At 38.6% G+C, this 12491-nt stretch overlaps 1 long non-coding RNA gene across 1 annotated transcript in view; it reads left to right on the top strand.

Annotated features, from left to right (window-relative positions):
* The first annotated feature begins 6384 nt into the window (after window positions 1-6384).
* The window catches only part of LOC117063436, a 35694-nt gene continuing 29587 nt past the window's right edge, over window positions 6385-12491 (top strand). The window contains exon 1 of the long non-coding RNA XR_004428927.1: window positions 6385-6474. This is a non-coding gene — a long non-coding RNA (uncharacterized LOC117063436). The remainder of the gene's footprint in view (window positions 6475-12491) is intronic.

Raw genomic sequence — 12491 nt, 5'->3', positions numbered from 1 at the left:
TGTCACAGATGGACATTTGGGTTGATTCCAAGTCTTTGCTATTGTGAATAGTGCTGCAATAAACATACGTGTGCATGTGTCTTTATAGCAGCATGATTTATAATCCTTTGGGTATATAACCAGTAATGGGATGGCTGGGTCATATGGTACATCTAGTTCTAGATCCTTGAGGAATCGCCATACTGTTTTCCATAATGGTTGAACTAGTTTACAATCCCACCAACAGTGTAAAAGTATCCCTATTTCTCCACATCCTCTCCAACACCTGTTGTTTCCTGACTTTTTAATGATTGCCATTCTAACTGGTGTGAGATGGTATCTCATTGTGGTTTTGATTTGCATTTCTCTGATGGCCAATGATGACTCAAGCTATTCTTCCAGGATGCTTACAGTTTATTGTCTTATGTTTAAGTCTTTAATCCATCTCGAGTAAAATTTTATGTATGGTGAAAGGAGTCCAGTTTCATTCTGCATATGGCTGGCCAACTATCTCAGCACCATTTATTGAATAGGCGGTCCTTTCCCTGCTGCTTGTTTTTGTTATATTTATCAAAGATAGGATGGCTGTTAGGTGTGTGGCTTTGTTTCTGGGTTTTCTATTTTCCACTGCACTATGTGTCTACTTTTGTACCAGTGCCATGCTATTTTTGTCATGATAGTCTTGTAGTGTAGTTTTATAGTATAGTTTTATGTCAGGTAATGTGATGCCACCAGCTTTATTCTTTTTGCTTAAAATTGCCTTGGCTATTTGAGCTTTTTTTTTTTTTTGGTTTTATATGAATTTTAAAATAGTTTTTTCTAGTTTTATGAAAAATTAAGTTGGTAAGTTGTTGGAACAGCAATGAATCTGTAGATTGCCTTGGGCAGTATGGCCATTTTTATGATATTGATTTTTCCAAGTCATGAACATGGGATGTTTTCCATTTGTTTCTATCATCTATGATTTATTTGAACAGTGTTTTGTAGTTCTTGTAGAAATCTTTCACCTCCTTGGTTAGGTGTATTCTTAGGTATTTTATTTTTTTGAGGCTACTGTAGGTGTGATTACATTCTTGATTTGCCTGTTAACTTGAACATAATGTTCAAGTGGTGTATAGAAATAATTCTTATTTTTTTTAATACTTATGTTGTATCCTGAAACTTTACTGAGATCAGGAGCCTTTGGTGGAGGCTGTAGGGTTTTCTAGGTATAGAATCATATCATCAGTGAAGGGAGATGGTTTAACTTCTTAGAATTTCTTTATCTTGCCTGATTGGTCTGCCTAGCATCACCAGTACTATGTTGAGTAGAAGTAGGAAGAGTAGGTATCCTTGTCCTGTTTCGGTTCTCAAAAGGAATGCTTCCAGTTTTTGCCTTTTCAGTATGATGCTGGGTGAGGGTTTGTCATATACGGCTCTTATTATTTTGAGGTATGTTCCTTCAATGCCTGGTTTCTTGTGGGTTTTTTTTTTTTTTTAAATCATAAAGTGATGTTGTACTTCATTGAAAGCTGTTTCTATGTCTATCGAGATGATCATATCATTTTTGTTGTTAATACTGTTTATGTGGTGAGTCACATTTACAAATGGCCTTGTATCCCAGAAATTAAGCTTACTTGGTCATGGTGAATTAACACTTTGATGTGCTGCTGACTTTGGTTTGCTAATTTGGTTTGTTAGTATTTTGTTGAGTTTTTTCTGTTTTTCAGGCATATTGTTCTACAGTTTTTTTTTCCTGTATTTTGTCACTTGGGTGATGCAAGCTTCATAGAATGAGTTAAGGAGGAATCTTTCCTCCTCAATTTTTTTTTTTTGAATAGTTTCAGTGAAATTGGTATCAGATCTTCTTTCTTTGTATGTCTGAAACCATCTCGTCCAGGAGGGTTTTTTTTTTTTGTCTTTTTTTTTTTTTAAATTTATTATGGATTCAGTCTTGGAACTCAATATTGATCTCTTCGGGGTTTCAATTTTTTTCCTGATTTAATTGTGGGAGATTATGTTTTCAGGAATTTATTCATTTCCTCGAGATTTTCTAGTTTACATGCATATTTTATATCCACCTTCCCATTCTGTGCCTTTTAAGTGTGATCATAATAGTCTGAGAATCTTTTGCGTTTCTGTGGAATTGGTTGTAATAGTACCTTGTCATTTCTGATTGTGATTATTTTTTGTTAATCTAGCTAGTGGTCTATTAATCTCGTTTATCCTTTCAAAGAACCAGCTGTTGGCTTTGTCGATTCTTTATATGGATTTTTGGGTCTCAATTTTGTTCAATTATTTTCTGATTTTAATTATTTTTTTTATTCTGCTAGCCCTGGGGCTAGTTTGTTCTTGTTTTTCTAGTTCCTTTAGGTTTGATGCTAGATCATTAATTTGAGATCTTTCTAATTTCTTTGATGTTGGCATTTAGTCCTATAAACTTTCCTCCTAACACTGCTTTTGTTGCATCCCAGAGATTTTGGTGTGCTGTGTCTCTGTTTTCATTTATTTCAAATAAGTTTTTTATTGTTGACTTAATTTTGTTGTTTACCCAGAAGTTATTCAGGACAAGCTGTTTCATTTCCATGTGATTTTGTGGTTTTGAGGGATCCTCTTAGTGTTTATTTTTATTTTTATTCCACTGTGGCCTGAGAGTGGTAGGTATGCTTTCAATTTGTTTTTGGAATTTGAAATTTGCTTTATGGTAGAGCATGTGGTTAATCTTGGAATATGTTCTGGTGCAGAGGAGACGAATGTATATTCTGTTGTTGATGGGTAGAGTGTTCTGTAGATATTTATTAGGTCCAATTTGTCAAATTTAAGTACATAATTTGTTTTCTGACTTGATGATCTGTCTAACACTGCCACTGGGGTGTTGAAGTCCCTCATTATCTTTGTGTGGCTATGTATTTTTGTAGATTTAGAAGTACTTTATGAATCTGGGTGCTCCAGTGTTGGGTGCATATGTATGATAGTAAGTCATCTTGTTGAACCCTTTAGTATTACATAATTACCTTCTTTGTCCTATTCTACATTGTTGGTATAAAGTCTGTTTTATCTGATGTAAGAATAATGACCCTTGCTTTTTTTTATGTTTTCCGTTTACATGGCAGATCTTTTTCCAACCCTTTACTTTGAGCCTGTGGGTGTCACTATGTGTGAAATGTGTCTCTTGAAGACAGAAGATAGATAGGTCTTTTTTTTTTTTTTCCTTTTTCCCCCACCTTCTCACTCTGTGCCTCTTAAGTAAGGCATTTAGATTATTTACTTTCCAGGTTAATATGGGTATATGAGGATGTGAGGTTTTGATCCTATCATGTAGTTGTTAGGTAGTTGCTTTGTAGTTTCTATTGTGTGGTTGCTTGATAGGGGGTGTGGGCTATGTACTTAAGTATGTTTTTGTAGTAGCAGGTATTATTCTTTAATTTCCATGGGTAGAACTACTTAAGGATCTCTTGTAAGGCTGGTCTAGTGATAATGAATTCCCTCAGTGCTTGTTTGCCTTGAAAATATTTTATTTCCCCTTGGCTTATGAAGCTTAGTTTGATGGGATATGAAATTCTTGGTTGGAGTTTCTTTCTTTCTTTTTTTTTTTTTAAGAATGCTGAAAATTGGCCCCCAGTCTAGTCTGGCTTGTAAGGTTTCTGCTAAGAAGTCAGCTGTTAGCCTGATGGGGCTTTCTTTGTATGTGATGTGACCTTTTTCTCTAGCTGCTTTTAGGATTTTTCCTTTAGCATTGCCTTTTTTTTTTTTTTTTTTTTTTTTTTTGATGAAGTCTTGCTCTTTCACTAAGGCTAGAGTACAGTGGTGCCATCTCAGTTCACTGCAACCTCCACCTCCCAGGTCCAAGTGATTCTCCTCAGTTCAGCCTCCTGAGTAGCTGAAATTACAGGTGCCCACCACCATGCCTGGGTAATTTTTGTGCTTTTAGGAGAGACAGGGTTTCACCATGTTGGCCAGGCTGGTCTTGAACTCCTGACCTAAAGTAATCCACCTGCCTCAGCGTCCCAAAGTGCTGCGATGCAGGCATGAGCCACCACACTCAGCCCTTAGCATTGCCTTTAAAGAGCCTGGGCATGATATGTATTGGTGATGTTCATTTTCTGTAGTATCTTTCAGGTGTTCTCTGGATTTCTTGTATCTGGCTATGTACTTCTCTATCAAGATTAGAGATTTTTAAAAGATTTGTTCCTCAAGTGTGTTTCCCAGGTTTGTTTTTTTTCTTCATCTCTCTCAGGAATGCCAATAATTTGCAGTTTTGACCACTTTACATAATTCCATACTTCTTGAAGATGTTTATTTGTTAATGTCCTTTGCCTTAGTTTTATCTGACTACTTTGAAAGATTGTTGTTCAAGCTCTAAAACATTTTTATTTTGCATGGTTCAGTCTATTGATAAAACTTTCGATTGAATTTTGAAATTACTTGAATCTATTGATTCTAGAAGCTCTGATTTATTTCTTTTTAAGATGTATATCTCTTCTTTCCTTTCTTGGATTGCTTTAGAAGTTTTTTTTGTGATGATTTTCAGTTTTCTCTTTGATCTCATTGAGATTCCTTGCAATCCATGATTTGAGTTCTTTATCTGTCATTTCTGAGTTTCCGTATTGCCTAGGGACCATTGCTGAAAAGCTAGTGTGATCCTTTGGTGGTATCATTACATTCGTATTTTTCATAGTGTCAGAATTCTTGCACTGGTTCTTTCTCATCTGGAGATACTGGCACTTCTGATTTTTAAAATGACTTTTTGTGCAGGTAGGATTTTTCTTTTTCTTTCTTTCCCTATACAATTGTCATTTTCTTTCCCTTCTCCCTCCCTCCCTAGTGTGTGTGACTTTCGAGAATGTTGAGTAGGGTCTTTTGGCTTTGTTTCCATAGCCCTGTGCACTTCTGTCACAGGTTTTTATTGAGCTGTGCCATTCAACCTACACACCAGTGGATGCGTGGTGCTTATGCATAAGAGCTGGCCATGGCCAATGTGGCTGGGTATATACTTGATCCGTAATTACTGGGAGAAGCTCTCTGTTGCCTTAGGCAATGGGCTGATTCATGGAGTGCACAATTGTCTGAATTCCATCCTCAGTCCTGGGATGTGGGGGTCAGATGTACAGATCTAGTCTGGACACGTTTGCTACAGGTCCCCTGATGGCAAGCACAAGCCCCAGCACTGAGGGAGAATCCAGTGGGCAGCCACCAAACACCCAGAGATATGCCTAGGTGTGCAGCTGGGAAACCTCCTCAGCTTCAAGTTCTTTGCATGGGGATGGCCTAAACTCCCAATCTAGGACAGTGGGTGCTCTAGATGCCTGAAAATCTGCCTGGCCATGTAGTGGAGAGGTGCCCCCTGGCACCAGGATCTCTGCATAAGAAAGGTGGGACAGCTGAGGCTGCTGTTCCAGGTGAGTGGTTCCTCCAAATACTTGGAGATCTGCCTGAGCATGGAGCAGAGAAGGCCCCCCTGCACCCAGATCTCTGCACAGGAATGATGGAGTGGCTCAGGCTGCCAATCTGGGCAAGCAGGTACTTTGAATGCTTGGAGATCTCCCCTGGTGTGGAGCAGAGAGGGATATATGCACTACAATCTATGCCCAGAAAGGGTGGGGAAGCTCAGGTTGCTGATCCAGGTGGGTGGGTGCTTTGAATGCCTGGAGATCTATCTGCCTGGCATGAAATGGAGGGGTGCCCCCTATAAAGGATCTCTGTACAGGAGGGATAGGGTGATTCAGGCCGCTATTTCATGTGAGTGGTTGTTCCACATGCCTGGCGATCTGCCTCCGTGTGGAGCAGAGACGGTCCCAGTGCGCCATGATCTATGCACAGGAAGGGTCGGGTGGCTCAGGTTGCTGATCCAGGTAAGAGGGTGCTTTGAATTCCTGGAGATCTGCCTGGGCATGGAGAATAAGAGCCCTGCTGCACCCTGGTCTATGTCCATGAAGGGTGGTATGGTTCAGGCTGCTGGTCTGGGCAAGCAGGTCCTCTACCTGGTTTTCTGCCTGAGGGTGAAGAAAAGATAACCCTGCTACACAATCTCAGAGGAGCAGACTGGGGCACCCAGCAATGACATGTGAAGATCAGTTCCAGGTTGCTAAGCTGGTCCTGGCTGTAAGTCTTGTCATCCAGGAGAAACTGCAGCTGTAGCAGCTCTGCTTCTGCTCCAGGCCTACAATGGTTGAGAACACAGTTCCAGTAGCTACTGCTCAGGCGCTTTCCACAGATCTGACTGTGGAGGTCCCTACCTTGCTCTGGAGTAGATGCTCCAATCTCTGGCCCAAGACTAAAATGCTCCTGCAGCCACACTGCCAGGTTACCAAAGAATGGCAGTCTTTGTATGTGCCCAGATTAAAAATGGCATCCTACATTTTTAATGCAGTGTTCCAGGTCTGGGAAAATGCCTGCAGCTATTCCTGGTGTCTTTCCCTCAAAGCATCTCCAAGCCTCTCCACAAGTTAGCGCCAGGGCTTGGGAGAAACAAAGTGCTCTCCCTCAGCCTGGGCTGCTCAGATCCTCAGTGGAAAGGTGAGTCACAGAGGGAGGCTCTCTGCCTTCCTTACATACTGGAGCTTCACTCCTATCAGCTAGTTGCCATCACAGGGGCTATGTGCCGTTGTTTTCTGCTGCAGGATCTAAGGTGTCCTTCATGGTTGTGGTAGATTCCCATTTTCCTTTTAAAATTAAAGCTCATAGATTTGATTTTTATGCACTATTTTGCTATTTCCAAATGGTAGAGGCATGCTAAAAATGTCTAATCCACTATGTTGGAAAGAAGGACCCAATTTTCCTTCCTTATTCTTATCATGCAATTCTCTCTCTGAATAATGTGTCTCCAGCAAATTGCCTGGTCTGATAGTAAATTGAAATCAAATTTCTGGGAATTTGAGAGTCTTCCATCTGCCCTCTAACTCTCACTCTCTCAAATATACCTCTTGACTATCTCTGGAATTAATCCTTTCTGGTCACTGTCATTGATCTGACTCAGGCTTCATTAACTTCTCCCAAATTCGTATATTAGCTTCCTGACTAATCTTTCTGACTCCAATGCATAATCTGCTCCTAAAACACATACCTTATTATGTTGATCTCTTGCTCAAAATATTCAGCAGATTAAAGTTTAAATTTATTTATAGGCATTCACATTTTTCAAGCTTTTACTCTTACAATGTGCACAGTCTCCTGTTCAGCATCTCTTTTTATAAACTTCCAACTTCTATTTTGTGTGCTCCCACAGCTCTGAATTATCTGGAGTATGAAAAGCAAGGTGTGTCTGTTTGTCAAATTAAAGAGCTTTTATATGAATCCTAAACTGTTCGCTGCTGTAGTGTCAGTCCCCCCACCCAGCTTATTCTGGATATGTTTGGAGTAATGGATTAATTCCATTATTGATTCTATATTTCAGAGATGAATTAGACATAAATAAAAATGTGGAGCTCTTGAAACCTGAGGTTGATGGTGTTGGCTTCTATATTTTTACATTTGATAGCTGGGTGCTGTTTCATTAGGGCCAGGGTAAAAGATAAAATTCCAATAAATTCATGGAAGCTTTGTGGTTGGTACCTAGAGAAGTACTGTGTGTAAGTCCTCCAGATTCTGCAGTGAATAGCAAGAAACACTTAAGAAGTGGGTGGATCAGTTCTTTAAATGAAGGACTTTGCTTTAATATGCTTATATCACTTACCTCCCATTATCACCCACAATCCTGATGTCAGATTTTTATTTCTGTTTAAGTGAAGCACAAAAGAACTTTTTGAAAAAAAATATATTTACAAAAGACTAAGGAAACAGCATTCCCACTATGTAAAGAAGAGTGAGTTTTTCATATTCTGTGAGCTCACACTTTGAGCATTCCATACAAACACACACACACACACACACACACACACCATGGAATCTAAGGAGGTTTGGAACAATGTTAAAAATCAAGGATATGAGGTAACGCAGAGTGAAGGGAAGAATGTCAACCTACTTCTGAACAGACAGTGTAATCTTTTTGTGTAATAGTTGCATACCCTAGTAACTAAAGGATCTGATATAATGAGATTCAGCTGAGCTTTGGGAAATTTTATCAACCATTTGATTTCAAGTGATTTCATTCTATCCTTAACTTGCAGCACTGGGCTTTGATATTGAAATAGGAAGAGAACATTGAATCAGATTTTTTTTCCTTGTACTTGCCATTTCAAATAACTTGACAATTATTATTGCCTTCCCAAGAAGTAGGTAGGATTAAAGTGCTTTGATTTTTTTATTGTTAGAGTGTGAGAAATCCTAACATGATAAATGACTTGGAGGTTAGAATAGAGCAAATCAGGACCAGAACAATGTTTAAAATTTATTGATTTCAAGGATTATAGTCGCTCAACTGATCTATTTTCAGTTTAGAAAATAGTGGGATGTTACACTTTGTAATACTAAGCACTGTATGGTTGAAGTTAAAGCCCAGTAAGGCTATTTTACCAGCAGTCAGGAATTTTGAGTCCTAATCCTTGCTACAACTCTTAATTTTCGTTAACACTAATATTTCTGGAATTCAGTTGTATTATCTGTAAAATAAAACAATTAAGATGAATTTGACTAGAGTGAGGAGACTGCTTCACATGACTTCCTAACCTTAGGGTTTTTCAGTCAATGTTTCTTATTGAGGGATAAAAGACCATGTTCTAATGGCACCTCACAGAGACATGAAATTTTAATATTCATATTCTTCTCAATAAAACTTTTGTTTAAATAGGCAAAATAGACAATCTCTTTTACAAAGGGGACACTGGGGCACTCAGTGGAGTGCCTTTTTTCAGTACCACAGCTACTTACCTCCATTCATAATGCCTTCTTTCATGAATCTGCTGGGGAATTGTTTTTTAGTTTATTAATATTATTAAATAACCACTGTCTTTAAAGTCATAATTTATCAAACATATTGCTCTGTTTCCATGCAAAATTAAGTATCATATTTTAGGACAGAATTATAAATTCCAAATGAAAATATTTCTACAAAGTTAACAAAACTCTGATTATTGATATTATTAGCTGATTCATCAAACATTTACTATTCTAGGTTGATTTTATATATATGTGTGTATGTGTGTGTGTGTGTATATATGTGTATATATATGTATGTATATATATAAATTCATTTAATTCTCATAACAGTTCTTTGAGGTAGGTTCCATTCATCTCATCTCCACTGCTGAAGAAACAAATGCATTCTGAGTTTAGTAATCTGTCTGTGATCAATCAGCTAGTTATGGCCAGAGCCAGGATTTGGAAAGCTGGTTTCAAAATCCAAATTCTTGACTAGTTTACTAAATTGTTGGCCCATACATTCCAAATACAACTGGCATTCTAAGCCATGTTAATATGGACATATAACTTATAGAAAGGAACAGAAATATGGAAGATACACATGTGCTTTAGAAGCTTATTATATGAATGTGCAGAGGAAGATTATATTTCGGGCAAATGCATATGAAGGGTGGGACTCTCAATGGTTTGCGATTCATGGCAAGAATTGAGTTTTATGTCTATCTTTGTTTGCCTAAAGCAAACTGAAATTCTATTTTGCTTTTATTTTCTTTAAGAGCCAACTACTTTATACATATAAAATTCCATCTGAATAGCAGAGCAGCATCTAGATTTGATAGCTGTCTTCCTCTGTAAAAAGAAAAGAACGGGAATCAATCTAGCTATTGCGTCTTAGGAATTACTTCCATGAAGAAGCCTTCCATGATTCTCCTAGTCTGAGCCATGTAGCCCTCTGTGCTTCCATGGCAACTCACACTTTCTTCTGCCTTGACCCTACACAGGGTCCTATAATCACCTGTGAGCTTGTCTGTCTTCTTCACTGGCCTGACAGACCTTTCAAGATCAAGGATTTTCTTATCCATCTTTGCAGCTTTCTGCCCAGCAGATGCTTTGTACTTAATAGACATTCAGTAGGCATTTGCTGAAGTAAAATAAAGGTGTCTTCAAACTAGCTTGGGAAATAATTCTGGAGAGACAATGCTTTATTTTTTTTATTCTACCCATGTCTGACTTTTAGTTCTTCTATGGAGTACCTATTTTATGCAAGCAAATACTTGTTCTCTATCTACCTATTATGTTTACATATTGTAGCTATTTAACATGTATTGTTGATTGAATTACATTGGAATAGGTCCTTTAGATGTATTAGAGAATTGGAAGTAGTTTAGTCTGTTTAGGCTAGGCTGTGTTTGGTAACAAACCAACCTCTAAATTTCAGTGTCTTAACACATAAAGATTATTTCTCAGTCATGTAGAATGGTCCAGTGGTGACTCTCCAGATCCAGTGGTGACTCTCAACAGCAGCTCTTTCTAAATGGCAACTGCAAGTTTCAGGCCTCTGGCAGCTTGTAGCTCTGCCATGGAAAACAGGAGGCTTCCAGGTCACCATGGCAGGAAAAAAGAGAGCTGGGCACTGGCTCCCAAATGCTTTGGTCTGAAAATGACACACTTTGCTTCTGCTCACAGCCCTTTGGCAAGAACGAGTCACCTGGTCTTGTCTACTGTAGGGGGGCAGGGGACTGTGGGAGAGGAAAACAGTAAATAGCCTGTCTGGAGGTAGAGAGAGTGAAGTAGGATCTAACCATCAATACTGACATTTAGTTTTTGGTCTGATGCATTCATTTTTAAAAATAGAAGTTAATTTTTAAAAATAGTTAATACATTATTTTATACGAATTCATATAAAGATCAGAATACTGCCCCACCCCCTTTATTGACAGGACCCAAATTAATAAGTGGTTTTTTAAAAAAGTTAGCAAATAAGAGAAACATCAATAATTTTTTAGCCGAAGACCTTTTCTTTAAAGATAATATTAATAAATCAATTGATAATAACCTTATTAATAGCCCCAGTGAAGTTTCTGTCCAAGCAGAGATTCCTGACCTCTCTGATTTTCAAAGTCCTGAGAGAGTCAGGCAAAAAGAGGCATATCCATGGGTAAGTGCTTTCAAAATAACTTGGTCACTGCTTCTCCCTTGAGGTGACCTGCCTTCCTTTTTTATACGTGAGAAAATTGCCAGTAAAAACGACTGATTGAAGCTTTAACTTTCTCATTTGGAGCGCTGAGAGGTGAGGTTCCTTAACTCTTGAATACAAATATTAAAGCAGAAAGCCCACAAAAAGTTCTTCTGACACAGTGTAAGATATCAAGATGAAAGAATTGACAAGCTCTAATTGTTTTTATTTGTTGTATCTTCTATCAATTATGTAGTGGGTCTGGAATGGCCTAAGCCTTGCAATATCAAGCTTTTCTAGAGATAGATTCTAATCTGCATGCTTACGGTTAAAGGAATCATTGTAATATGGCAAATGACCAAGAAAGCACCCTCAGCCTGTTTCTTCAGGAGTGTCAGAGTTCTCAGGACATCATGGAGAAGCACAGGTATGGGTTCATCAAGTCATTTAACTTCCTAGAGCACATGGATGAATTATATTTCCAAGATCTCAGTGGGATTATGTCTCTGAATTGTGAGCAGCGATGGCAATTAGGAGAGGATGTGTTTAAGAATTCCCTTTTCTCCATAGCCTCATCAGCATCTGTTGTTTTTTGACTTTTTATTAACAGCCATTCTGACTGTGTGAGATAGTATTGCAGGAACAGAAAACCAAACACTGGACGTTCTCACTTATAAGTGGGAGCTAATCACTGAGCACACATGGACATAAATGTGGGAACAATTGACACCGTGGACTACTAAAGGTTGCAGTGGGGGATGGGTCAAAAAACTACATATCAGATACTATGCTTACTACTTGAGTGATGGGATTCATACTCCAAACCTCAGCATTATGTAATATTCCCATCTAACAAATCTGTACATGTACCCTCTGTATCTAAAATAAAAGTTCGAATAAATTGTAAACAATAAAAACAAAGAGAAGATGTGCATTTTCCATCTCTCTCTCCGACTGGTACTGCAGTAAATAAAGGAGTTGGCGAATGGAAGCTATCTGGATCCTTGAGTCACCTTGTGGAGGAGTCACAGGCAGCAGAACCTCCTGGCCTCCATCAGACGCTGATGTCAATGAGAAATAGCCTCTGTTATATTAAGGCACTGGAATTTCAGGATTGATCCCAATATAGTATAGCCTAGCCTGCCTACTACAGGCACAATACATGCATACAGACCATGCAAGTGCCAAAAATTTGAAGGGTGCAAGAGACCTCACAATCCCCTCTGCCACAGGCAAACACTATTATTAATTTCTTATGTAACTTTTAGAGATGTATTATGAACTAACATCAAAATGGTAATAATTGTGATAATGGCAGCAACCGCTTAAGCACTTACCCTACCCTATTATTTAAGGTAACACTAACTGCTCTAACAATTGACCCTAAAAGGTGGTATTATTCAAACTCAGAAGAAGGTGATCTAAATCAGCAATATGTGTGTGTGGTGAGGGGGTGCTCTGGCCCCCCAGTGAGTCATTTGAGTGCACTGACTGATGGGGGCCTTGCCATCCTCGGGATGTGGCTTCCAAGACCACTCTGGGCATCAGTATCTAGCTGGAA

The sequence above is a fragment of the Trachypithecus francoisi genome, unplaced genomic scaffold, assembly GCF_009764315.1.
Source record: "Trachypithecus francoisi isolate TF-2019V2 unplaced genomic scaffold, Tfra_2.0 Lachesis_group18, whole genome shotgun sequence".
Taxonomy (NCBI): domain Eukaryota; kingdom Metazoa; phylum Chordata; class Mammalia; order Primates; family Cercopithecidae; genus Trachypithecus; species Trachypithecus francoisi.
The sequence above is the reverse complement of the archived record's forward strand: the minus strand, read 5'-3'. Positions and strand labels throughout refer to the sequence as shown.